Source organism: Lutra lutra, chromosome 13 (assembly GCF_902655055.1).
Source record: "Lutra lutra chromosome 13, mLutLut1.2, whole genome shotgun sequence".
NCBI lineage: Eukaryota > Metazoa > Chordata > Mammalia > Carnivora > Mustelidae > Lutra > Lutra lutra.
This window is the reverse complement of record NC_062290.1, coordinates 9,436,539-9,464,217: the sequence shown is the minus strand read 5'-3', so window position 1 is coordinate 9,464,217 and position 27,679 is coordinate 9,436,539. Positions and strand designations below refer to the sequence as shown.

At 44.6% G+C, this 27,679-nt stretch overlaps 1 long non-coding RNA gene across 1 annotated transcript; it reads right to left on the bottom strand.

Annotated features, from left to right (window-relative positions):
* Positions 1-24,401: 24,401 nt before the first annotated feature.
* LOC125083845 (uncharacterized) lies at positions 24,402-26,898 on the bottom strand. Its single transcript, XR_007122391.1, has 3 exons — positions 26,619-26,898; positions 25,977-26,108; positions 24,402-25,798 (listed from the first exon to the last, which is right to left on the bottom strand). It is a non-coding gene; the product is annotated as an uncharacterized LOC125083845 (long non-coding RNA).
* Between the last annotated feature and the right edge of the window lie 781 nt (positions 26,899-27,679).

The following is a 27,679-nucleotide window of genomic DNA, read 5'->3' as shown; positions in this document are numbered from 1 at the left end:
GAACGCCGCTTCAAGAAAACTCAACCAGTTGATGTTACTTGGAGGAATGACGCACCATCTCACACATTTTCTGGTACAATTTCAGAAATTTTTGAGGGTCATATAGGGCCAAAACAATGTGTGAGTTACTTTAAAGGAATACTTTAAAATGAGTATGCATGGTTTGTACTTCCCAGAACCCTCAAAATAATGGAAAAGTAAGACACAAACCTCAGAAGTTCAGATAAAAAATAGATTTTTTTGTTACAATATAAGGATCAGTGGCATACAGACATATAACATAGAATTTTGGAAGGGATATTAATTCTGAAGGCAACACAATGGTCAAAAATGGTTTTCAGAGGAATTTTGTTCAGGGTAAATGTTTTCATTTTCAAGAATGTTACTTTTTCAAGTTTCTTGGAAAATAATTGTGGGTGCAAATGGGGATCATTAGTGTCCTGAATGAATTGCCCTACTTAGGATAGAGCAAAAAATGTGTTGGTTGTGGGACAGAGGAAGAGGGAGTGAAGGAGATAAGGGAAGGGAAGGAATGAGGGAGGGAAGGAAGGAGGGGGGGAGAGAAAGAGAGAAAGCTTGACATGGAGCCAGGAGGTAATGAAAAGTTGCATGCTTCTCAATGTAGTTCCTTAGGAATTGCTAAATCTTCAATAATGCCTACAAAGATGATTAAATGCTTAATAAAAATACATTTGCTGGACTGAGTTGTGTGTTCTGGCTCTAAGGAGGTGGACTGGACAGATACTGGATACAGGGCATGATTAAGAGAATGAAATGGAAACATGGAAGTGATGGGAACTCATGGAGATCAGGAGGAGAACTTCATCCCAGACCGGGATAGGGAGCTAGAGACTGGGTCAGGTTTAACTACATCTCCGAGGAGAATGACCCAGATGACATCTGAGTAATGCTAAGAAAGCTCTGGGGAGAGCTCTGGGAGAGATCTGGGACCTAGAAATATGGCTTGGATTTAAACAGAAGAAAGAAGAGCATATTCCAAGAAGACGGAGGAGTTTGGGCAAAGGCACAGAGGCTGGAAGATGCCAGGAGCCGTTGGCAGCATCTCCAGGGACCGGACTTATTGTTTTCCATGGGGCCAGCTAAGGGAGCAGAGACTGGCTGAACTTGAAACCATCTAGTTAGGGCACAACCTAGGATTCCAGGTCCCCTGAAGCCCTCCTCACATGCAGATAGTTCTTACCTTTCTCTTGCACTTGGAACCGGCATCTTTGTGGCCTCCTTCACATTAGGCCTGCGCCTGGGTTACTTTTTGCCTCCTGCAAACAGCAGTGGTGGCAGAGTGGGTTTCCAGAATGAGGAGCTCACCGTGGCCAGCCACACAATGCTGCATCTCCTGGTTATGATTAAGCTGTTGTTGGGCACATTTTTGCCTGGATATGGCTTTCTGGAGCACCTTGGGGGAGATGTCAAAGTCCATAACTGAGTCCTGGGACCAAAGCATTCATGCACAAGTAAATGAAAGCAGACCTGTCACTGGGGCCTCCCCCCTGAAATATGGCAGCCCGCATCTTTGAAAGTTACAAACCCCACTGTCTATCATCCCCTACAGACTTTCCATTGCTGATGCTTGTCAGCTCCTATGCAACCTGAATCGCTTGACACTGGGGAAAAGGTGAAGTAAAAGTGCAATAAAACCCGCTGTTGACGGCAGTGCATTTGAACGTGATACTCCAGTTCAAAGAACAATGTTCGAAACAGCCTAGAGTTTCTGACAAACATGTAATTAATGACCATCAAATGCTTTTGATTAAAAAGAGCATGAGTCTGAAGCCACATGGGGTGACTTTTTCTAGTTTTTTTTTTTTTTTTTCCTTTAAGGCAAGGAGTTTGCTTATATCTTTGAGGGCTATTTAATGGCTGTAGAATCTCGGTTCAGGGAGTTGGAAATGGGTTCAATGTTACGTCACAATCTATATTTGATTTGCAAACACAGTTGCTCCTTTACCAAGTGGCCACTCATTTGAAGTCAAAGTTATCTGATGACAGGAAAATATCTTGATCGTTCTGATTACTGTCAATGTTTTGGAAACTTGTTCCAGCCAAGCACTTTCAGAAATGTCCATCTTTTCATCTTATTGTATATACACAATTTGGGTAATAATCCCCTGGTTTTGGAAAAAGCTGCAGTTAGAGGGGCACCTGGGTGGCGCAGCTGGCTAAACACCTGACTCTTGGTTTCAGCTCAGGGTTGTGAGATCGAGCCCTGCAGTCGGGCTCCATGCTCCGTGTGGAATTTTCTGGAAATTCTCTCTTCCTCACCCTCTGTCCCTCCCGTTTGCTCTCTCTTGCCCTCTCTCTCTAAAATAGATAAACCCTAAGAAAAAAAAAATAAAAAGGCTGCAATTTGAGATGCTGCCTGTGAGGACTTTAAAAATAGTTGGCAATTTTTTTTTTTTTTTTTTTTTTTTTTTTACTCATGGAAGAGTTGCAGGTCAGGTCATCCCAATATGGCCCTAGTCTAACATGATAAATTTGTGATGCATGCTGTGTTTAGAGGTAAGATAAGGAAAAGTTCCTTCATGCTAATTTCCTGCCCATTTGTAATCATTAGGTCTTGAAATCCTCCATAAATCTCTGTCATGTAGATAAAAGGCCCCGATTCCTTAACTTCTGCTCAGACATGTCACACACCTGGTTTTTGGTAACAGTTCTAGAGTAGGAAGAGAGGAAGGTCTAAAGAAACAAAACAAGGACATTGCTTCTAGTTTGCAACATCAAATTTTATTACATTGGGTCATAAACAACCCCAATTAGCAAAGCACGTTCCCAGTTAAAATTTCCTTTTGAAAAGCAGTTGTGGGCACGTTTCCCTGGGGGCAGATGGCAAATGTGTGGAATCATTGCACCGTCCTTCCTTTTGGAGATTTATAAGGAGAGGTGGGGCCCTGTTTACCAAGACTTCTGCTTTCCTCACCAAATCAATTCCTTGTCAGGGTCCAGTCAGGTCTCTGGAAGGGGTTAAGTAGGCGTCCAGGGGGACCACTTGACATCTGCTCCACTAACAACTTTTTGATCTTGTTGTTTTTGGCTTTTGAAGGGCAGGCCCACATTGAAGTGTGTGTGTGTGTGTGTGTGAGCACGTGCGTGCGGGAAAGGGGGGGTTCTTTGGTATGAGAGAGAGCAAGGAAACCACCCCATGATGACAGATCGAATGAAGGAAAAACAACCTTTTTTTCTTAAAGTTGACTGGGATGACAAGCTATGAAATGCTGATAATAGGAAGGAAAACAACATGGGTTTCATGGGCGAAGTAAGTAAGTGTGTGGGTGTGAGGATACTGGTAACTGACACTTGAGCATGGGCGTCCGTGAAAGCCAAGTAACAGACTGTCCTCGGAACCGCGGCCCCTCAGGTTTACCAAGACTCTGGCCTGGAGCATTTCCTTCCTCATTACTGTTATTCTTTCTTGGGCAAAAACAAAGTGAAATCTTGCCGAGAAGAGCCGGGGGGAAGCTTGGGCAGAGGTGACAGCTTCTAATGCTAGTGGCTCAGTTACCATGACGTTTGCCATTTGCCTCCTGTTTTAGTCATTTAGTCCTTCAGGCTGCTGTGACAGAAATGCTGTAGACTAGGTGATGCACAAGCAACAAACTTATTTCTCACACTTCCGAAGGGGAAGTCTGAGGGAAAGGTGCTGGCCGATTGAGCAACTGGTGAAGCTGCAATTTTGGGTTCACAGACAACTGTCTGCAGTGACCTCGCCGGGGTCTCGTTTCTAAGGCACTAGTCACATTCACGAAGACTCTACTTTCCTGATCCAATCCCATCCTGAAGGCCCCATCCCCAAGTCCCGTCACACTGGGGGTTAGGGTTCAACACAGGAATTCTGGGAGGACACAGACTCTGCATCTGTGGTACCTCCATCCCAAGCACAGGTCCTCATCCTTCCCAATGGGGGGAGGGAAAAGAAATGAAAGACTGGGATTGGCCTAGAACATGTAACGCCTGAAGCATTCTGAAGCGTCTGAAAAAGTAGGGCACAAAGAAGGTGATAGAAGTTGTCGCTGCGGGTGTAGCATCGGGATTTGGGAAGTGAGGACACAGCTCTCTCATTTGCCCCTTCCACTACCACCACCCGTTGACTACACAGGTGTCCCGACTCTGGAAGGATTATAAGAGGGAGGCCTGGCTATGGTGAAGATGGCCTGGTTCTGGGGTTTGTAGCGTGAATGTGTCTCTCTGTCTTGACCACTCTCAAATTGAGTTTCTGATTGTTTTGTCCTTGACTTAACGAAAAGATGACTTAGTAGACCTGCAGAAAGCTATCAGGAAGGCCTTTAGACTCCCTATGTCCCCTTCCACTGTTGGTTGAAGGCTGAAGCTATGACTTTGTTCGTTTTCGGGCTTGAGGGGTTCCCTCAATCTGCCTCAAACATTGTATTCAGCTATTCCAAGTCACATGCATAATTGGCTCATGTGACGCTCTCCTGTATAAAACCTAACCAAAGTCGAGGAGCCGAGTGTGGCTGTGGGGAACAGGGAGAGTCAAGTCCAGCGTTAGGCAACCGGAAAGGTTGGAAGGTAGGAAGATGGGAAGGAGAAGGCCACAAGCTCCCCCCATGTCATGGGAGGTCATGGAAGCCCACCTTTGGCTGGGATCTGCTTGGCAGAAGGCAATCAGAGCCCTCCAGCTACAATATCCGGTTCCCAGACAGCTGTCTTTTTGTGGCAGATTCCAGATTTATTCAGGGTCCGCCGTGAGTAATCAACATCAGTGCACTGGTTCAGAGATCATGAAAGAGGCTTGTCTTCAGTCACAGACCTAGAAGGTGAGATTGGAATCTGGATTTCTCTAAACCTGGGAAAAGGTATCTTAATCCTCTTCCCCGATGCTAAGGGGCTGGATGGCTAAGGAGTTTCTTCAGATCCCACCAGAGGAGGAGGCCTGGCCTTAAGGACAACCCCATGCATAGCTTGAGATGAAAGCTTTCATTTTCTGGGGAATCATTTTGGGGGGAGGCATGTGACCCATGGTGCCGGGCAGCGGAGACTGCTCTGGCTACAGCAGTGGGCTCCAGCTGCCCTGGACATCCCTCTCCATGCCCCGGCTTCTGAGTCCAGACATCTGGAATGGGGTAAGGGGCTGGGCTCACCTCGCTGCCCCTCCTCTGCCTTTCATGTCACCTGGAGCCCGCTCAGCAAGGTCTACCATGAGGGCTTAAAAGTAATCTCCTGTAGTTTATGAGCCCAAATCCATTTGCAATGAGGAAGACCCTGGCTGACCGGCCGCTTAAGCGCGTGTCCGCCTCTGTAGCATTCCTATGGCGAGGCTGGAGTTCCACAGGCGTGATGTCAGCGAGAGCCCGGGCAGGCCTTTCTCCCACACGTGGCTCAGAAATCATTTACAAAGCAAACAGAGAAGACAGCCCCGGGCAGGCAACTGCTCCTTGTGCTCTTAGCCAGGCCTGTGCTCTCAGGCTGTTCTAGAGGGCTCCTCTGATGTGAAGGTGCGATTGGAAACAGGTGTCTACCCAGTGCCTATAAAATATATACCGGCAATGGGGGAGATCCTTGGAGATTCTTCCAACTGCTAGAAATATGGAGACAATTCCCAACTCTGACTCTGCCTAGATCCAGGCCTCCAGCCTCATCTCTCTTAAAAAACCTAATCCAAAAAACTTGCAGGGAAACTGGGAGCATATGGTTCCACCATCCTGTTGTGTAGAAGGAAATGTGAAAAAGATTAGAGACTCTGTCAAAATGTCAGACTGGGCATTGCGCAGCTGGAAATGTGGCTCTCATCCCCTGCCTTGTGTCCCCCCCTTCTCCCCTCACCAACCCTCCCATGCCCCAAGGCGACCCAAGCGACCTTGGACTGTACGGGCAATGCTGGGACTGTGATTTGGACGCCAGATTTACCCAATTTCTATTTAGCAAATAAACTGAATGTACTGCTGCTTGTGTGTAGGATAAATACCTGATTAGGGTCTCTTAAAATATGACTACTGCTGCCCATAAAGGAAAGGAATTTCAGCTGGACAGTGTCTGTCTGGGGCGGGAGGATTGGGTTTCCTCTTTATTTGTTGTCAGCAAGTCCTCCTGATCGGTCCTACCTTGCAAGCTCATTAAGCAGATGCTTGGATGTGGGGATACTGACAACGCAGCTGTATTTCATTTGTAGATAGTAGATGCAATAAATGTAATAACCAAACGAGATCTGTTGACTCCTGAGCTAATTTGGGTGTAGATGTTACAGCGTCGGTGCAGCTGGAAATGTTTCCATCACACAAATGTGTTTCAGATAAATGTGCCCTGTTCCTGTCCTCACTAAGACAGAACCTCCCTCTCTCCAAACTGTCCCCCCGCAGACCATCTTGTGTATCTAAAAATACGTGTTTGTAAGTTACAGTCAGTTGAAACACTGTTTGAAGGAATGTTAATATCAACCATTCATTACCTGAACAGGTGACATTAAGCCCTTACCCCTGGGGGGCCAAACCAGACTTGCTTTCCTTAGGCAGTGTGAGTCTGGAGTCTGAAAAACCTTAGTTAGGAAGGTGTGGACCCACTGTTTTTCTTTTGCATCTTTTTATTACAGGCAGAATTTCTTTATCATGGTCTCTATATAGGCTTGTCACCTTTCCTCTTCTCTGATATTTAAGCCAAGGCAATCTGGATAGTTTTGTGCATGTGTGTGGGGCGGGGGGGGGGTCACCTCTCAGTGACTTTAAAGTGGTGGGCCTTGATATGGACAGACTTAGCAAAAAGTAGTTCGTAGCACTCGAGAGAGACCTGCACGTCCAAGAAGACCTTACCGTTAGCACTGATAGCCTTGACAAACTATAGTCCTTGCCTGTTTTTGTACGTCCTGGGAACTCAGAATGGTTTTCACATTTTCCAATGGCTACAGAGAACCAAAAGAAGGAGACTATTTTGTGGTACATGAAAATGAGGTGAAACTCAAATTTCAGCCTCCATAAATAAAGTTTTAGAACCCAGCCATGCCTGTTCTTTAATTATTTTCTCTGGATTTTTTGGTGGGTAGTTGCAAACTTACCCATTTAGCCCACACAGAAAAAGTTTGCCGACTTCTGACTTAGACAAAACCACCCCACCACCCCACCCATTCATGCAAGTGAGGAAAAGCTAAACTTGGATGCGGTGCTTTCTAAATTGAACTTATCTTAACTTGCAGTTATGCACACTAAGGGAGAGTATTTTTTTTTAATTTTATTTATTTATTTGACAGAGAGAGATCATAAGTAGGCAGAGAGAGAGAGGGAAGCAGGCTCCCTGCCGAACAGAGAGCCCGATGCGGGACTCGATCCCAGGACCCCTGAGATCCTGACGTGAGCCGAAGGCAGCGGCTTAACCCACTGAGCCACCAGGCACGCAAGGGAGAGTATGTGAAGGGCTGGTTGTTGGCAGACTTCCTTCTTTAAGGAAGCATTGTCGTCAGCATCTATCAGTAATAGGCTCATTTCTGTTCCCTGCATTTCCACGCCAGTGGGTCGCTCTGCTCGTGTGCAACACTGCTTCTAATCTGCTTGACAATTCTGAGAAATTTTTCACTTTACCATCTGTTGTATTAAAAATCGTTCAGTTGTTTTCTCAATAATCTCGAAAGCCTGGTTTATTGAGTATCGTTTTCATATGTTATGTAGGTTTAGCGATCCAAGGTTTTAACACATTTATCTATGACCCTGGGCACCACCACTGAGATACAGAACAGTTCCCATGCCCCCCAAAACTTCCCTCATGGCCCTTAGTGGTCCATTGCCTTTCCGCCTCCCTAGCCCCTGGCTGCGACTGATGTATTTTCTGTTCCTTTGGTTTTGCCTTTATAAGAATGTCACAGAAATGGAATCATACAGGGTGTTATAGATATTTTAAAGTACATTTCATTTTCCTCCAACTGTAGACTAAATGCCAGTGAACTTTTAATTGATGAGTTTCTACTATGCATGCAACAAACATATAATTAAGATCAAATCTAATTTCCTTGGTTATTTAGATGAGGAATGGCAAGTTGGTTGTTGTCCATATGGATACATTAAACTTGTGGGACTGGAATTCTGAAGTTAATATGAAATATTCTTTTGAGGAAAGAAAATATTGGTATCAACTATACTGAATCTTCTTGGATGGATTTTTTTGATTATACAATCTTAGCCTTTTAGTTTAATGGCCCCCAAATGAGTCCTAAGACAGATAGTCCTAAGATAGGTTTGAGTGAAAATGGAAAAGCACCTCTGTTTATATGGCCATAACCTGTTCATCTAAACCTTTCTCTTCACTTCGTATATTATATCTTGGAACTAGAGGGTATTATGCTAAGCAAAACAAGTAAGTCAGAGAAAGACACATACCACATGATTTTACTCATATGTGGAATTTAAGAAACAAAACAGATGAACCTAGGGGAAGGGAAGGAAAAATAAGGTAAAAGCAGAGAGAGTGACAAATAAGAGACTCTAAACCATAGGAAACAAACTGAGGGCTGCTGGAGGGGAGGTGGGTGAGGGATGGGATAACTGGGGGATGGGCATTCAGGAGGGCATGTGATATAATGGGCACTGGGTATTGTATGCAACTGATAAATCACTAAATTCTACCCCTGAAACTAATAATATTAACTAAAGTTAACTAGATTAACTTAAATAATAAATAAAAACCCCAACCCCCCCCCAAAACCATTTATTTATTTAGGTTTATTCTCTAGGAATAGGGAGTTGAAGGAAGTCTTGTTCACCACCTGATAAATAAAAGGGGGCAAAAGACATGTGAGCTTGCCCTAGGAGCAGAAAAAGGCAAGTGTGTGTTTCCGGTGTGTCCGTACTGCACTACTTTTCTGTAAGGTGAATGTGTTCTAGAGAAGTAGTTGCTGATAAGCTCATTCTCTTTCTAGACAATCGTGCAACAAGGAGAGATTCCTATATGCTGACTGTGCTATGTTACCGCAAATAAACTTGGAAAAGGAATTAATATTCAAGATCATCAGCCCTCATCTTGCCTGTCCCTTCCTTTTCCCAAATTTAGTGTCCACTAGGGTCACACACTTCGGCCCTTTGGTGACCCTTTTTAATTACCTAGGATGGGAGAAGTCAAGCAAGAACTTACAGGACAGTGGGTATTTAAGTACTGCCAGAGGTCTTCCTGGGTCTGGTTTTCTACTGGAACATTTATGTGCCTGTGCTTACTTTTCCTCTACCTACCAGAGAAGTACGAAACAGAGATTGACTGCACTTTGAGCATCTTTCTCAATGGTAGGTTTTTTTTTCCAAGAGGACTAAAATTTTGCCTTTTCTTTCTGCACAAATGGGTTTTGGATTAAAACTCAGGGTAGCAAGTTCAAAAATTGGTCTGAAGTTTTCATTTTATTTCAAACTGAACTCATGTTACTCCTGTTGAAAATTGTACTGACAGGCCTATACATATAATTTATGATATTTCCTATCAAGATGTTTAGCTGAATTAGAAACATTTGGGAACAAGTCTCTCTGCAGTGGGTTAAAAGGCCCCTTTTCTGCAGGGGAAGGGAACATTGCGTGGTGTGCACAGGCACAAAGAAAGACCAGAATACCCTTTATTTCAATGACTTTTGATCAAGTAATTGACCATAAACTGTTTTCAACCGTGACCCTTGTTGCAATCACAGAGGAGGTGTTTATGGATAGACATGAAGCTCTCTTTAAAGTTGTTCGCAAAGTGCTGTTTACAGAGCAAACGTCCCCAAATATTTTATTTGTCTCTGAAACATTATATAAAGCCGGTAACAAGGCTGGGCAGACTTTGTATTGAGAAGTGAGAAGAGATGAACAAGTGATCCTTTGGCTATGCTTCTGGGCGAGCCTGACTTTTTCAATAGCACCATTTTCACATTTTAGATCAGGGAAAAGGAAAACCTCAACATAAGGTCTGTTAGAAGCATTCAGAAAATACACACGCTAGCATTTTAGACAGAGGCTGTTGTCCTGGCTCGTTAAGTTGCTCAAAGGGAAAAGAGATGCTGACCGTGTTGATACTTAGGCAGGATCAACAAAACTTACCAGGGAAGAACAAGGATAGGACTGTGAGGGGGAGAATGCATTTGCACCTAACTTTTAAGGGGATTAAAATGAGACCTTACCAGTTTAAATCAGAACAGAAATGCCAAAGAGATTAAAAAAAAATTTTTTTTTCTCAAAAAAAAAAAAAAGTACACCTATTTTTAAAGAAAGTGTTTTTGGTCTAGTGCTTGTGGTCTAGTGAACAAACTGCTGGAAAAAATGCGGTAGAAACAGAAAGCACTGCTTCCTGCCCACACAGCTCCCCGTTGCAATGCGTGGCTGGCATCACGCAGACTGAACGACGATGCCAACGGCTCAGGTACTGCTCCAGGCACCACGTGTCCCCGCACTTGCTAGATGCAGATGAGACATGAAGGACGCTTCTTCTTTCCTCTGGCAAGGCTCAGCGACTTGAACACGGTGGAAAGATGGTTCTCGAATCAAGCATCACCGTGAGCAAAGCAGCAAAGAAGCTTTGGCAACATTTTAGTTGTGAGATGGAGGGAGTGGGTCCTCAGGAAGTGGCAGAAGGAAATGAACAGAATGGGTAACTAGGAGACGTTCTAGGAAGAAAAAATTGGCAGGCCTAGTGCCTGGGGCTGGGCAAAAGCCCAGGTGACTCTGTTGTTTTTTTTTTTTTTTTTTAAAGATTTTATTTATTTATTTGACAGAGAGAGATCACAAGTAGACGGAGAGGAAGGCAGAGAGAGAGAGAGAGGGAAGCAGGCTTCTTGCCGAGCAGAGAGCCCGATGTGGGACTCGATCCCAGGACCCCGAGATCATGACCTGAGCCGAAGGCAGCGGCTTAACCCACTGAGCCACCCAGGCGCCCCAACTCTGTTTTTAAGACCAAGAGAAATAGGGGGAATCCAAGGAGAGGGTTTGGATGAAGATGTTGGCTAAGCTTAATTTCAGAGGTAGTTTTGGGGAAGGTTCTGGAACACGCAAGGGGAAGTGCCCAGAGGGAGGAGAAATTACACCATCGATGATCCTGGAGTTCATCTCCGTGGGAATGCTAGTTTTGACGCTTATCATATTAATCAGACAGGATAATGAATCGAAAGGCAGTCATTTTGACAGTGTCACATCCTGCTTAGGATCCCAAACTCAGAGTAGATCACAGGAGGAGGAAAAGCAGAAGGGGAAACAAATATTTCCTATATAGTCTACCAACTCCTGGGCAATGGGCCATGTGTTATTGCATGCTTTCTTATTTTAGTCTTCATGGCATTCATCCTCCTTTGCGATAGGTAACACATGCTGGTTGGAAGTGCTCAAAGTTTTGTCCTGACTTCACAGATGAGAAAACAGGATCAGAGAGGTTCAGTAATTCATTCATGGGCTGAAATTTAAAGCCAGGTCTTTCTGATGTCTGAAATCCACACGCTTTTCTCTGCATTATACAACTGGACGGGCCTATATTTGTTTTCACATCTTTGTTTGCGTTTTCATGACCTTCTCCCCATTCATGGTCCTCTTAATCATTGCTCACTGAGTTTAAGACTTCTAGCCTCTCTTTATGACATTGCTTGATACTCTCCACTGAATCTGAGAAAATGTGCATCTGAGGCCTAACCGTGTTAGATTAGTAGAGGTCTACACCATCTTCAGACCCTATAAAAATACTCCTCATTTCTCGCTCAAGTGACTGAGCAGAACTTAGAGTGGCTAGTTATTACAGGCTAAACATGGATGGACCAAGTTACTGTGCTCATGACATCATGCTGGGTGTGAAAGACCAAAGTGTGTCTTGTAAGGGGGTTGGGAACTTCTCCTTCGTTGTGGATTTAAGTCATACCAATGTCTCAGAAAACTATAGTAAGAGATATATTTTCATCCCCCTCCTGTATTTTTTCTTCACCTAATCTGCAAAGGCAGTTAAGTCCCTCTCAGCCCCCTACAGGTCTTAATGCAGAAGCTAACTTGAAGACACATCAATTTCTTCCTTTACTTTTCCTGCATGGTAGGCTCAGGGAGAGCAGAGAGGCTGGGAAAGAACTTGCTGCTGTATTACTTTGAAGAAAACAGAAAGGGATTTTTGTGAGACTTGGTTCTCCTCCTTCCCTGTTCCCACCAAAAAATGAGCGGTGGGTAAAAGAATAGTGGGGCTTATCTCCTGTTCTGTTCTGGTGTACGATGTCAGAGGAAGTAACTGCTTAGCATCCTTAGTGAGGCTGGCTCTGTGCTCTTACTTCTGTGAGAATTCCAGAAGCCATGTGCGACTAGCATCCAGAGCTCCCGAACCCAGTGGAGTAGACTGGGCTTGGACGATAGGGCTGTCAGCATGGACTGTGATGTGCTGAAAGACTCATGAGAGGGACGCCTGGGTGGCTCAGTCGGTTGGACGACTGCCTTCGGCTCAGGTCATGGTCCCGGAGTCCCGGGATCGAGTCCCGCATCGGGCTCCCGGCTCCATGGGGAGTCCGCTTCTCCCTCTGACCTTCTCCTCGCTCATGCTCTCTCTCACTGTCTCGCTCTCAAATAAATAAATAAAATCTTTAAAAAAAAAAAAAAGACTCATGAGAACATGCAAGTCTTGTGTCTTCGGGTGTGGCCTAGGAATAGCCTTTGCTTCCCATCATGACTGATATCCATGGGGATGAAGTCAAGAGTCAGACTGAATCAGAGTTAAAGAAAATGGAAGATTATTTTATATATCAGGTTTTTAGGTTGACGTTCAGGCCTACTATTTGTGGACGTAGATAAATCTCTGTATCGGATTCGTTATCATGGATGGGCAACAAATGGGAGAGAAAAAGAGAGTGAATGCTGGGGAATTTTTGCAGTGGGGCAGATCTTTGTGGAAAAGGAGTCCGAAAAGATGTCATTGCAGATTTGATTATGATATTGTGGCAGAAACTGCTGGTTGCCACCTCTCTATCCTTCCTCCCTGGTTTTGTTATTAGTCAACTCCAGCTAACAAATTAGTCCCCTTGCAGCTTGGATGGGAGGGTTGTATATTCCTGGCCATTAGATGGAAAACAAAGGTCTCCCAGGAGGTTTCTCCCCTAGTTTTTATTGAGCTCTATCTGAGGTATAGCACTGTATGAGTTTAAGGTGTGTAATATAATGACTTGACGTATGTATATCTAGCAAAACGAGGACCACCGCAGGTTTACTTAACATCCATTACCTCTTAGAGTTGCAAATGTGTTTCTGCCCTTGTGATGAAAACTTTTAGGATCTATTCAACATACCGTGCGGCGGGGTTAATTCTAGTTATCATGTTGTACATTACATCCCGAGGACTTACTTTTCTTACAACTGAAGTTCTGTACCTTTTGAGCACCTTCACCCAGTTTCCTGACCTCTGACCCCCGCTGCTTGCAACCACAAATCTAGCTTCTTTCTGTGGGTTTGCTTAGAATTCGCACGTCAGTGAAATTGTCCACTATTTGCCTTGCCCTGGCTGACTTACTTCACTTAACGTAACGCCCACAGGGTCCATCCATGTTGGAGTAGGTGGCAGGATTTCCCCTTCTTACGGCTGAATAATAATCCATCGTGCATATACACCACACTTTCTTCATCTGTTCGTTTGTTGATGGGGACTTAGGTTGTGTGCATGTCTTGGCTATTGTAATTAATGCTGCAGTGAACCCAGGGGTGCAGACGTAGTGACTGGGTTTCCTGTGGATGTAGCCTCAGAAGCGGAGTTGCTGGATCAGAACTTTTTTGTTTCCTTTTACAAAGATAAAAAGAAACCTTCATATTGTTTTCCAGAGTTACACGCAACTGATGAATCCCTAAATTCTACCCCTGAAACTAATAATAACTAATAATAACAATAATAATAAACTAATAATAACGAATAATAATAACACCATACTTTAACTAACATGAGTATAAGTAAAATCTAAAAACAAAAGAAAATATTAACAATCTAAAAAAATATGAGAGAAATTGGAGGGGGAGATGAACCATGAGAGACTGCGGACTCTGAAAAACAATCTGAGGGTTTTGAAGGGGCGGCGGGTGGGAGGTTGGGGGAACCAGGTGGTGGGTATTAGAGAGGGCACGGATTGCATGGAGCACTGGGTGTGGTGCAAAAACAATGAATACTGTTACACTGAAAAGAAATAAAAAAAATTAAAGATAAATATAACCTATGTAAAAAAAATAAAAATAAAAAGATCTGGGTTTAGCTAGCATAAAAGACGTTTCCCTGCCTCCGTCTTTTTGTCTGAAATGCACATGGTGCGCTCAGAGGTGGCCTAGCTGCCTTACAGCTAAGAGGACGGAAGCCACACGCCGGGCAGGCTGCAGCAGGAGGAGGGATGTGGTCTGCATCCTAAGTGACGTCCTTGAGTATCTGGACCAGCCCCGAGAGGTGTACTTCTGGACTTCTCGCTGCGTGAGAAAAGACATCACCTCTTGGGTTAAGCCACTGTCATTGGGTTTCTGCTCCAGGTGGCCAAGTCTGAATGGACAGAGCCTTGAAAGAGGTATCCAGAAGAACGGAGGAGCGCGGGGGCCATCCATGGGAAGCACCGAGATAGGACTGTATGTACCAAGTCTAGGGAGCAAGGCACGGACCAGTGTGGAGAGTCATTTATTTTGGCGGAAAAATGTCCACTGAAAAGACGGGGAAGAATAGGCAAAGTATTGAAATGATTAAACGTTAAAGTGCTATCCTTTGAAAATGCTGGAAAGAGGACTAACAAATATGTTCAGAACTAATTGGGTTGGATCGAACACTCAGTGATGATAGTCTTGTTCTGGGAAACATGTTCACCATCAATTATTAGAACTTGTCAAATACGCTTTCATAAGGAGGATTCCACTCTATCATCCAACGACGGGCTGATGGATTTATGGGGGTTGGGATAGCAAATGTTACGTCTCTGGCATATGGTGTAGATTATGTCGACACAATAGAAAGCAAAGTGGGAACCTGGTGATGGTTCTGATTGATTGAATTTTTCTCCTTCTACTGAGTTAAGCTTTATATTTCAGTTTTGAAATCATTAAAGCAGAGGCTTGGTGAATCCTTACGGAGCCTGAAGGAGCCTCCTTCGTCTTTCCAGTGGTTCTTGGGTGTTAGCAGGCATCAGATTTACTGGGGTGTGGGGGAGCATTTGTGCAGTGCAGGCTCCTGGGTTTGACCCTCAGAGACCCGGTCCAACAGGTCTGGGGTGGCTGTCACGAATCTTCACTTTCAACAAGTGCCCTGGTGATTCTGTTGCAGACAGTCATTTGAAAAGTGCTGACTTGTCGTCTGTTCTCCTTTCTTATTTCCTCTCCTTCCTTGTGCCGGTGTTCTGGTGCTTTCCAGAAGGGAAGGTGTTTCAGAAGGTGAGGATCTCATTTAATTTTGATGACTTTGTGTTAGTAGTCGGGAGGTTTCACCATCGCACACACCATTTCCCGGATTTTTTTCCCTATCTTTTAAAAATTTTTTGTGCTTTCACATTCTAAATGAGTACTGTTGATTCCTTTATTAAAGATAATGCTGTTAACTACAGAACTTGTAAAAATTCAGGAAGGGATAAATAAGAAAATAGAAATGATCTCCATTCCTCTACCTGGAGAGAACCATCGCTAATGTTCTGGTATATATCCTTCTTCTTTCTCTTTTCATAAAATTGGAATCAGTCTGCTTAATGACACGAATGCTGTTTTTCATACCCTTCATGTTTTGTCCTGTCAGACTTAATGATGTTCGAGTTCTCATTGCTACTGTGGAGCTAAAGGTACTCTGCTCTCTTCATGAATCTGTTCATTATTATGTTATGAAGCAGTTTTAGAATATTCATGCACACATCTTTGTTATATGAGGAAAAGCATTTTATAAATTAACAAAGTTCTGATTGGTTTAAAATAAACAACACCATGTTCATTTCAGGAAAGACCCAGACAGAAGTCATTTGTTATTACTATTTTTGTGTGATTTTAAGTTATAAGCAATGAGTTTTGCAGGTATATCGTTATCTATTGTGGAAAAGAACACCCAAGTCACCAGACCACCATACCTCTATGCATTTACGACAGTAAATGGTATTGTGTAAGAGTCTAGATATTTGGCTTCTTGAACCAACCAGGAGTCTTTGGCTGTAGGCAACAGAAACCGACCCTGGCTTGCATCAAATAGAAAACTTAGCGGTTGTAGTGCAGTGAATTGGATTCAATTCCAATCCTTCATGGAACTGAAGGATATGCAGAATTGAGCATCAGTGAAGGTAGAAGGACAGCTCAGAGTATCTAGGTGGCAGGTGCTAATATTAGGGCTGTCTCTTCCGGGCACTTGTCCTAGAATAAATCTGTACCAACTCTGAGTTTTCTGGAAGAGGGGACTGTGTTGACTCATTCTTGAAAGGATTGTGCTAGTTGCTCTATTGAGAATACACTGAAGGGGAACCAAAGCTGAATCAAGGTCACCATCTTTTTTGAAGGGAGAGCTCTCAGGATTTGAAGGAGGTCAGGATATGGAGTGTGAAAGAGAAGAATCAATGGTGACACCTGGAATTCTTTTGACTGAGCAGTTACTAAGATGGGGAAGACTGCAGGAAAGAAAATGTCTCCAGGGATCTGAGGCTTGGTGTTGGTGTGTCAAGGGTGAGCTTGGGTGACAGTATCAGGAGTAGGCAGTTGGACATGCAATGGGACATTGGCTTCAGGGGAGAGAGCTATGCTGGGGATAATAATTTGGGAGATGACAGTATATGAAATTTAAGGCCATGAGTTGGGAGTGAGTAGAATGAAAAGGGAAGTTTAAGGCATAGAGGGAGAGGGGAGGACTTGGAAAGGAGACTGAGAAGGAATAATCTAATTGATTGGACCAGCTTGTATCTAATGGCCCTGTCATGGTCTGGGAGTGGGAGTAGTCTTAACAAGTTGACAGTCACACCAAGACTGCAAGCAATGGTGGACATGGTTCTGCAAAGTCATTATCAGAAGGAAGGGACCCTGTGTACCCATAAGCAACCTGTGGTCACCAGAGTCATCTTTCCAGAATTTATTAGATAGGCATTTATCTCTTATCACAATAGCATGTAATAAATGCAGGTTGTGTCCTGCACACCCAGCTGGGTTCCATAAATTTGGCAGATTCTTATGCCAATCTATGCTATTGAATTTCTTAATAAAAATAAACTCAAGAGTCCCCACTGTCGCTTGGAGGTCTTGAGATTGGATTTTGTTGCCAAATCGGGTACTAGATTGTAAAGTCTTTTTTTTTTTTTAAGATTTTTATTTTATTTATTTGTTAGAGAGAGAGAGAGCATGAGCACAGGCAGACAGGGTGGTAGGCAGAGGCAGAGGGAGAAGCAGGCTCCCCGCTGAGCAAGGAGCCCGATGTGGGACTCGATCCCAGGACGCCGGGATCATGACCTGAGCTGAAGGCAGCTGCTTAACCAACTGAGCCACCCAGGCGTCCCTAGATTGTAAAGTCTTTAAGGCGAGGATTGTATCATGTTTCTGGGTCCCTAACATCAAGCATAGAACTTGACACAAAGTATATGCTTTTGAATAAGTGATCCGTGAATTATTTAGGACAACTGATATCTTTTATCTCCTTCAAGTTACTGGGTAGTGAGTTTATCAGAACTCTTGTGGTTCCAGAGAGAAACACAGCTAAAACTGTCTTAGAAAGAAAGGAAGTTTACTAGTTCTTGTGATGCAAATGTGGCACTGACTTCAGGCAAGGCTGGATCCAGGTGTCAGTGCCATCCTGTATGTCCCTCACTTGTGTCAAGGGCACCGTTCTCACATAGGATTATGACCAGGATGATGGAGTCCTCTTACTGGCTGGGTCTGCTCAAACGCTCACCATCAATGCAAAGATCATGAGGTGGGTGGGCTCCAAGCAAATTATATCAATTAGGATGAGATTTCCCAGGAGAAACCGAGGTGGCGATTCCACAAGAGAAAGGGATGGATATTGAACAGGCAAAAGCGATAGCGGCTACCAGTACAAAGTGTGTCCTTGGAACAGTGGGGAGAAGCAGTCAAATTCTGTGACTCTTCCGTGGAGTGTGTTTACACGGGTGTTTCTTTTTTTTTTTTAAGATTTTATTTATTTATTTGACAGATCACAAGTAGGCAGAGAGGCAGGCAGAGAGAGAGAGAAGAGGAAGCAGGCTCCCTGTGGAGCAGACAGCCCGATGTGGGGCTCGATCCCAGGACCCTGGGATCATGACCCGGGCTGAAGGCAGAGGCTTTAACCCACTGAGCCACCCAGGCGCCCCACACGGGTGTTTCTGCATCGGGGTGTGTTTGGTGTAACCGTGGCTTGGAACGAGTGTGCAAGGTGCAAGCAATTGCACGCGAACTCCGTGAACCACAGAGCCACTGGGAAGATGCCGACGATCTGTTTTTTATCTCTCAGGCTCAGGATGCCGAGGCAGCCTGGAGCGCTGCCCCAAGCACACCCTGTGAGAAGGGGAGATGAAGTTATCACGCGCTGGGTGAATCCTCCTCTGGCTGTTCTTCCAGAGGCCTCCATCAAGGAGGTGATCCAAGGCGTGGTGCTTCGGAACGGTGAGGGCCCGTGGCGGAGCACCACAGAGTGGGGCAAAAGGAACTCTGATACCCCCTGGGGACAGTTGCTCTAATTTTGAAGGTGTTTCACTCAGGAAAGGAGCCTGTGATTTGTGAAGCAAGACTAATCTTCTCGTGGGAAGCTGCAGCATGAAATGAGACAAGGTGTGATAACCTGTCAAGCTCCAAAAAGAGATGATTTAGGGGGAGATAGTGTCTTGAACACGTGAGGATGGGTGTTACTAACTTAATCCATATGATGCCTTCAAAACAAAAAGTATATTAGGGGCGAAAGGCATGAAACAGACATTATTCATTGTCTCCAGGTGATAGTCCTCCTGTGAGTTTACAAGCAAGCGTCGGCATGCTGTGTGCAGACATTTGTACAATAGATTAGAGCGCCAGATCGCCACAGATGAAAAGTAGGGGGAGACACCTTTGACTCTTTCCCTCCCCCTCTAATTTATCTATCTCATTTATTCCAGACAAGAGCTCCTTTGCTTTGTGAAAATTAGAGACATGTGTAGTTCTACAACCTGACTCGAGGATAATCAAGGCTCTCGCTGCCAGGTGTGAACAGATTGCTTGTCGGGTCAGGAAGGTGACTCCCTCCTCCTCCTCTCTTGGGCACCATCCACAGTCATTAGGAGGTGTTTTTCAGGAGCGGATGGGAAGGGAGGAGAAGAAGAATCCGTATTCTGGTGGGAGAAGCAGATGCCTGCTGGGCCGGGATGACTCACGCCACTGGCAATGTGCTTCCACTTCCAAGAGATGGTTCCGCAGACTCTCCTGCTAATCTTGGGACATGGGGTTGTGAAGCCGGAGCTTGGACCTCTGAATGGTTTCCTACTGGGGTGATGTTCCAACAGCAGCTACTCACTTCGGCTAGGAGGTTCATGTACAACTGGACTCGGGGAAGACTTTCCAAATCCAGGGAACAGATTCTCAAAATGGCCTCTTGCTCCTGAGATGATGGGACTGTAGAAGGTTTCCAGTTAGAAAAAAAAGTGAGGATGTGGTTCTGTGGTGACTCCTATATGATTTTGTTTTGAATTTAAAAGGTTATGAATTTAAAAACTGTTATACAAGTCAGTCATTGGAGAATTTTTAAAGTATGTTTGGAATAATGAAGGTATATGAATCTATTTTTTTAAAAATAGGCTTTATTTTCTTAGATAAAACATAACAGGAAGGTACCAAGAATTTCCTTATGTCTCCTACCTGCCCCCAGGCTCCCCCCTGCCACTGTCAGAACTCCCTCCCCCCAACCAAAGTGATAGATCTGTTCTGGTTGATGAACCCATGTGGACACCACCATTATCACCCTCCATCTGTGGTTTAAATGAATGGTGTGGTTCATTCTGTGTTCTTGAACAAAGATATAATGATACATATCCACCTTTATCATAGCACAGAGAATAGTTCCACTGCCCTACAAATCCTCTGTGCTCTGCCTTCTTTTTTTTTTTTTTTTAAGATTTTATTTATTTGACAGACAGAGATCACAAGTAGGCAGAGAGGCAGGCAGAGAGAAGGGGGAAGCAGGGTCCCTGCTGAGCAGAGAGCCCGATGCGGGACTTGATCCCAGGATCCTGGATCATGACCTGAGCTGAAGGCAGAGGCTTTAACCCACTGAGCCACCCAGGAGCCCCTCTGTCCTCTGCCTTCTTATCCCCATTGTTTTGCCTCTTCCAAATGTCACGTGGTTGGAATCCTAGAGTATGTCACCTTTTCACACGGGCTTCTCTCACGTAATAATATGCATTTGGGATTCCTCTGTGTCTTTTCATGGCCTAATAGCTCATTTCTCTTTGGTGCTGAATCCCATTCCAGTGTCCGGATGTGCTCTTCTGATAGGAGTTTGTGATGCTGGGTTTACCCCTCCGGGACAAGGGATGTCACCCAACAGGGTGGACTTGAAGGACAGCCTGCTGGGTTGCTGACACTATAATGTCACTTGCTGCGGTGGTTTAGCAGACCTGGAAAACCTTCACTGTGTTTTCCACCTTTAGTTTTTGACTGGAACTTCTTTACTACCACCTATGGGAGCCAGGGGGATTGAGTGTTAGGATGAAGAGAAGAACATGGAATTTCAATCAAGGAGGATGTGTGTTGGGGTCCCTGTTCTGCCGTTTATGAGCTATAGGATCTTGGGAAAATCACTCTACCCCTGCCTCTGAGCTGTGGTTTCTGCGTCCATAGAATGGAGACAGGGATCGCAACTCACAGGAAACTGGGCAGTTAAACCGTGTGTGTGATACTGGTTCATAATCTGTGTGGCACCTTTGTAAATGTAGATGTAATAATTGTCCCACACGAAGTGGCCGAGTCCCGAGTGTTCTCATTCTGGGCTTGCCTGGGCTCGGCCCAGCTTTCCCAGGGATGGGGACTACAGGACCGGTCATTGCATCGTGACACCCTGAAGGTTCTGGAGTGTGCTCACTTTCGGGGGTCACAACTGCTCTGTAACTCATGCGTGAACCTTCCCATGCCTGCATAATCCCAGCCCCCAAAGTCACACATGTACCACTGGAGGTCTCGTAGGTTGACCTAAATAACAAGTGCCCAAACTCTATCTGGACCGCCCCAAACTCTCTTCAAACTGCCCCAAACTAAAAATTTCCAGTTAATTCCACAGCTGGTTTCTAGACTGTGTCAACAAACTGTTTTCTCCTCAACCTTTGGAAGCACAGCAAGTTTTGGGTGAATGTGAGGAAGCTGTTATTTATAGAGACCCACAGGAATGCAAGACCTGCCGTGTTTCTCGTTAAGCCTCAGGCGGTACAGGTTCAACCATATCACTGATGTTCAGAGGTCTCATGTGCCCTTGAGTCACCCCTGACAGAGGTCATTGTTCCCTTATTAATGCTATTAATCTTTTCTCAAATCTTCCTATTGACAAGGAAATGCAGGAAGTCCATCTCAAGATGAAGGGAGACCTCTTAGATCACTTGTCACAGAAGTGGGTTGTTAATTTTGAGCCTCTCTGATTCTCACATAAAATGAGATCTGGATGCTCCAGTCTGAAGTAAACTCCATGAGGTCAAGAACCACGTGTCTTACACTATTTTTGTGTCTTATATACCTTGTGGGACAGTGGTTGGAATAATTAGGCCCTGGAGAGGTATGAAAATGGTGTAGGAAATTAGAGAAGGGGAGGACTTTTCCCTAGATACTCAGTACTGCAGAAAAGGGGATCCTTTAGGCAGAGACTATGTAGACTTCAAGACTGTTGAGCCGGAATCAAGAAATACATACCAAAAGAAGACAAAAATGAAAACATGTTCAACCTCACTGATCGTCAGGGGCAAATCAAAACTTCAATGAACTATCACCTCACACCTGTTAGAATAGCTATCCTCAAAAACACGGAGAAAGCTTTGGTAGGATGTGGAGAAAAAGGGAACCCTTACACACTCTTGGTGGGTATGTGAATCGGTGCAACTGTTATAGAAAAAGTATGGAGGTTCCTCAGAAATTTAAAAGAATGGAATTGTCAGATGACCCAGCAGTCTCACTTCTGTGTATATATCTAAGAGAAATGAAGGCGAGATGTCAAAGAGGTTTTGCATTGCCATATTCACTGCAGTGTTATTCTCAGTAGCCAAGACACCTAAGTTTCTGTCAGTGGGTAAATGGATAAAGAAAAGGTGGCATATACATAAACAATGGAATATTAGTCAACCATAAGAAAAAATGAAATCCTGCCCTTTGCAAGAATATGGGCCTTGAGGGCATTGTGCTAAGTGAAATAAGTCAGGTGGAGAAAGACAAATACCATCCAATCCTATTTGTATATAGAATATTAAAAAAGCCAAACTCATAGAAACAGTAGTATGGTCATTGCCAGAGGCTGTTGGGGGGGCGTGGTGGGAGAAGATGACCAAAAGGGTCCAACCTCCCATTATAAGATGTTTAAGTTCTGGGGATCTAATGTACAACATGGCGGTTAGAGTTAACAATTCTGTATTAGATATTTGAAAATTGTCAAGAGATCTTCAGTGTTTGCCTCACAAACGAAGGTGATTATGTGACAGGACGGAGGTGTTCACTAAAGCTACGGTAGTAATCATTCTACAATTTCAAGTCTACCCAATCAACACGTTGTAAGCCTTAAACATAACCCAGTATTGTACAGCAGTTGACTCTCAGTGAGACTGCGGGGGGAAAGGAAATGGATACCAATGGTGGCTTTGAAGTTTTGCAGTGGGTTTGGGGGAAGGAAAGAGGTCTAGTGGAGAAAGAAGATGGAGAAAGATTGAGGTAACTTTAGACAAAGGAGTTTCTTTGACTCCATTAGAATTTGATTCAAATCATTTTTTGGAACCAGGAGTGGGTGTAAATGGTGAAAGAGTATACTTTAAGAAAGAAAATTGGAAACTCAGAATAAGGCATTTCTAAGATGTAGTCATAAAAACGACTAGATCTTTGGATAATAGATGTGGGTGTCAAAGGATTAAAGTTTTGTGGTCAAACAGGTTAAACAAAGTTAATATGTATAATATATATAATTAATATATTGCCATTTCTCAAAATGCTTTAATCATGGAACCCTCTTTGTTAAGAACACTTATGAAGTCTTTCAAGGCTCATGGTTTAGGAAATGTACTCTCAGGTAAGCTGTACCACTTGGAGAGTCCTAAAAAGGTTGTATTTAGAATATCCTCCCAATTACAGCTTCATTTTTGAGCACTCATTAAGTGCCAGGCAGTGCTCTAAGTATACAATACACATTATTTTATTGTTTCCTCAAAGCAAACCAGTTAGGTATGTATACTTCTTACCCTTGTTTTAAAGATAAGGAAATTAAGTTTCAGGGAAATGAAGTATCTAGAAATGACTGAGTTGTTATCTGATCCCAGTTGTTCTGGCTCCTAAAATCTATGCTAATAATCACTATAATCTATGGCCACAGCAAAAATAGGACAAAACAAAACAATTAAAAATCCTTCCTTATTTTTTTCTGTCCTGTGATTATTTCAGGGTTGTAAACTGGTTGTTTCCTTTTGCCTGCCACTGTTTTAAAATAACTAGAATTTGAATACCTTTGAGCAGTGTATAGACGTACTGGTTCTACACTAGAGACTCTCTTTCATTATTTTCTTCTCAATCTGATGGAAACAATTAGTTTCCTGCTTATAGGCATTTGAATTTTCTGTTGTTCCAGCTCACTATGGCTGGCTCAGAAAAGAAGGAATGGGGCTTATGTTTGGGACTGAGTGACTGTCATATTCGTAGGAGACAAGAGAAATCTGGGACCTCCTCAATTTCAGAAAATGAGGTAGAAAGAAGGTTTAAGCTCTTTACTCGACCACCTTATCATAACTTTTCCCTTAACATATAAATCCTTTTAAAAGCATTCTGGATATAGACTTTTTTTTTTTTTAAAGATTTTATTTATTTATTTGACAGACAGAGATCACAAGTAGGTAGAGAGGCAGGCAGAGAGAGAGGAAGGGAAGCAGGCTCCCCGCTGAGCAGCGAGCCCGACGCGGGACTCGATCCCAGGACCCTGAGATCATGACCTGAGCCGAAGGCAGCGGCTTAACCCACTGAGCCACCCAGGCGCCCCTGGATATAGACATTTAATGTCTGCTCCAGTGCTTTCAATCACTGGGAAATAACTTTTTGTATATACACTTGGTACATGTAAAACTGGGAACATTTTCTCCCTTTACCTAAAAATTCTGCCTAGTGGTTCTGCCCCATGGAGGAACATAGAAAAAATAATTATCTTTGCTATAATATCCATTCAGTTAGCTAGTCTTCTGAACATATGGGTTCCTTCAGTGGTTTTCCATTAGTAAGCATTTCCACCTCCTTTCCTTGGTTTTATCTCACCGTAGTGGATGACCAGTAGCTTGACCACGTGTATACAGAATTTGAGTTGCACACATCACTCGGGTTGTGACTTGGTTAGTGCAGACAATGTTTTAGGATGATCTGGGCACCACGCTTCTGATGACACAGGCCCAGATTACCTTGGATTGGCTGTTTCAGTGGCTCTGTCCTTTGACTGATTCACTCAAGTTCATGGTCAACCAAAGGCTGAGATCTGTTCCACACAGAGTCAAGCCAAGCCTCTTGACTTGGGAAAACTGTCTTGACTCTATCATAGCTAATTTAGAAGTGAGTGTTTTGACTGAGCACAGTGTATGGGGTTCTCTGTGAGATGGAGTACTGTGAAATTTGTGTAATTACAAGATCACTTCATTAGTAAGTATGTACTGAGAAAGATGTAGTTTTGCTTTTCAAGAACTATCCAGCTGGGAAGAAAAGGCCAAGTAATTAGGAAGCAGTTAATGAAGGATGTGAGAAAATATTTTAATGATGTATTGGACTGAGCATATCAGAAGTCTCGATCAGAGAAAGTTGGGGCAACAATGGTGGGAAAAACAAAAGAAGGTCTTATGAAGGAAATGAGACCCACGCTGGTGCTTGAACAGTGGTTTGGATTGGACTGGTACAGACTGGAGGGGTGGATATTGCTGTTGTGTGTGTGTGTGTGTGGGGTTGGTGTGAGTGAGAGCACAGGAGACAATGCCTACTGCCTCCAACATGGTAGAGGGGCATGGTAGAGGCACAGGGTGAGTGAGGGATAGTGGAATGTTGGAATGTGGAATGTTGGTGAGGCCAGTTAGAGGTGGTGTTGATATCCAGACAAAGGAATTTTGTCTTGAAATTGTGGATCTTCAGGAAGGTAGGACATGGCAGAAGTGCTGTGGAAAGAAGCCGATTCTGGAGATGGTATTCAGGATAGAGGGGCTAGATCCTGGAGGCCGAGAGCATAGGTCCAAGGCTGTAAATACGGAAGTAACGACTGCCTGCCTTGAGGAACCATTTTAAAGAGAAAAGGCAGGATTTATTTGACTGCATGGCAGTGAGGAAGGAAGCTTTGTTAAACATGATTTTGTAGTTTCACACCTGGTTGATTGGATAACAGAGATTCCATGGTCAAAGCCAAAGAAAGTTAGGGTCTGGATGAAGGAGAGTGATTTTGTTTGGGGCAGACTGGGTGGTGGGGTGGGTTTGGGGGAGCATTCAAATGATACGGTCCAGTCAACCACTGGGGATAGGGTGTGGGTGAACTGTTGAGGGACAGACTGTTCACCTGAGAATAACTGGGAATATCGTGCTCTTCCCTTATTACAATGTGCCACTGGAACCGTGTTGCTTAGGTCTAAATGAACAGGCAGGTGTGTGTGGGCTACCCAGGTTAAGTTGAGGTGCTTCAGAGTCAGATCTGGATCCAAACCCAGCTGTGTGACCTGGGCAGTCACTGCAGCATCTCTGAGCCTTAGGACAGTCATCTGTAAAAGAAGGAATGACAGTGTGGGCTTCGTGAAGGCATTGGGAAGATACCAAGCCAAAATTGGGTGCAGTTGCATTTACAAAGATGTGTAGAGTGGTGTGTAAGGCTCCAGGTATCACAGGTGTGGTCTCTGTTGCTGTTGTGATGATCGTTGTCGTGCCCCGTAGAGCACTCACCGGTGGGTTCAGGACTCTCAGGAAATGGTGCTTAGGGACTCCCGAGACTGACTGGAATATGGGGGTACTCCCTGATGACTTCTCATCACCCTGGAGCTGCTGGGCTGGGAGCCTTCTCCTCTTTGTGAGAGTCTGGTTGGAGAAAGACACCCACTTGGAGGGATCTAGAGTATTTCTTTAAGCAGCCTCCAAAGCCCGTAGACCTGCTTACCTTTCCACTTAGCGCAGCTCCAGTCCCTGCCACTGCCCTACCAGCCCCTCCTCCCCCAACACCTGCTTCTGGGCTCTGACATCTGAGGATGACAGTAAACTCAGAGGGACCACAAGCACTGGCCAGAGCACATGGCATTTAGGGACCTTCCTCAGATACTCCAGGTCCTGGACAGACATGGACTTGAGATAGCCCTCCTGCGTCTGGTCTCAGGATGCATTTTAAGTGCTTGTAGGTCACTTGGCCTTGGCCACAAGACCGCAGTGGCTATAACAGCCCAGCTGTTTCACGTGTGGCTGTGTCCTCCACAAGCCAGGGCTGGGCCAGGCTGCATATGGGGACAGAAGTGAGGGCAGCCAAGCCTGTCAAGATGCAGAGAACTCTGGGAAACCGGGACTCTTGGCAGCTTTTGGAGGAGCTAGACTCCTTACCTCAGGGCTTGGGAAGCTGTTTGTCGTTAGATCATTCTTTTCCTAGTAAGGTAGGAGGTGTCAGATCTGATGATGGAACACGCCAGAACCGAGAAGAAGGTCTTCGCACATGTGAACTTCTGTGCCCGCTTCCTAGGGAAATGACCCTTGTCTGATTCACTTGCTACCTGGTGTCCGTTTGTGTGTGCAGCTCGTTAACTGAAGGGCAAAACAGCCGCGGTTCCCCTCCTCTGCTCACATGACTCAGGTCACAAAGGCGCTGGGCTCTAGTCAGCAGCCCCCCAGGATCCCCACAGCTTTGGTGGTCCTGATGCTCCCCATTTGGCATCCGTAAGCATTGACTCGGTGAGTTGATGCTGGATTTTGGGTATGGTCTGGAAATGCAGATTTGCATAGGTAAGCATCTTGTAAAGTATTTTCTCCTGAAAGCATTCATCAAAGAGAAATACGCAGGCCCAAAGGCGCAAGGAAGCTGGGGGAGGGAGCAGGGGAGGAGGTGAGAGGGGAGGAGCTGCCCAGATGCTTTTCAGCGGCCCAGGCTGGCTGCGGAGCAGGAGCAGCGCCTCTCCTGTGGGAGGGCGGCTCTGTAGGCTGCTCACGGATCTGAGAGATTTATGCCCCGCGTGCCGAGCACACATCCACGACTCTCCAAGGCACGATTTTGCAAAGGTGGTTATGGGGCTGACATGAAAGAGTATTTTATATGAAATTGCTGAAAGATCTCTGGGTACTAAGCAATAATCACTTTAATGCTTTAGAAAGTGTTCCAATTTGTTTCCCCTCGGCTTCTTGGCGGCTGGGATTTGCGTGCCCCTTAACAGCCAGTCCTGGGCATCCTGCGTGCCCCCCGGGGCGAAGCACCTCGGCCTCTGAAAGGAGAATGCACTGCGGTCTGGGCATCCGTCTCAGCAGCTTTCAAAAAACGTGCACAGACTTGGCCTCTCTAATTCTACCTCTTGGAACGTTTTAAAGAAGAAAAGTTAGAAAAAGGATGTTCATTGAATAAATGCATGTTCAAAGATCTTTATCATGGTGTGGTGTTTTTTTTTTTTTTATCTATA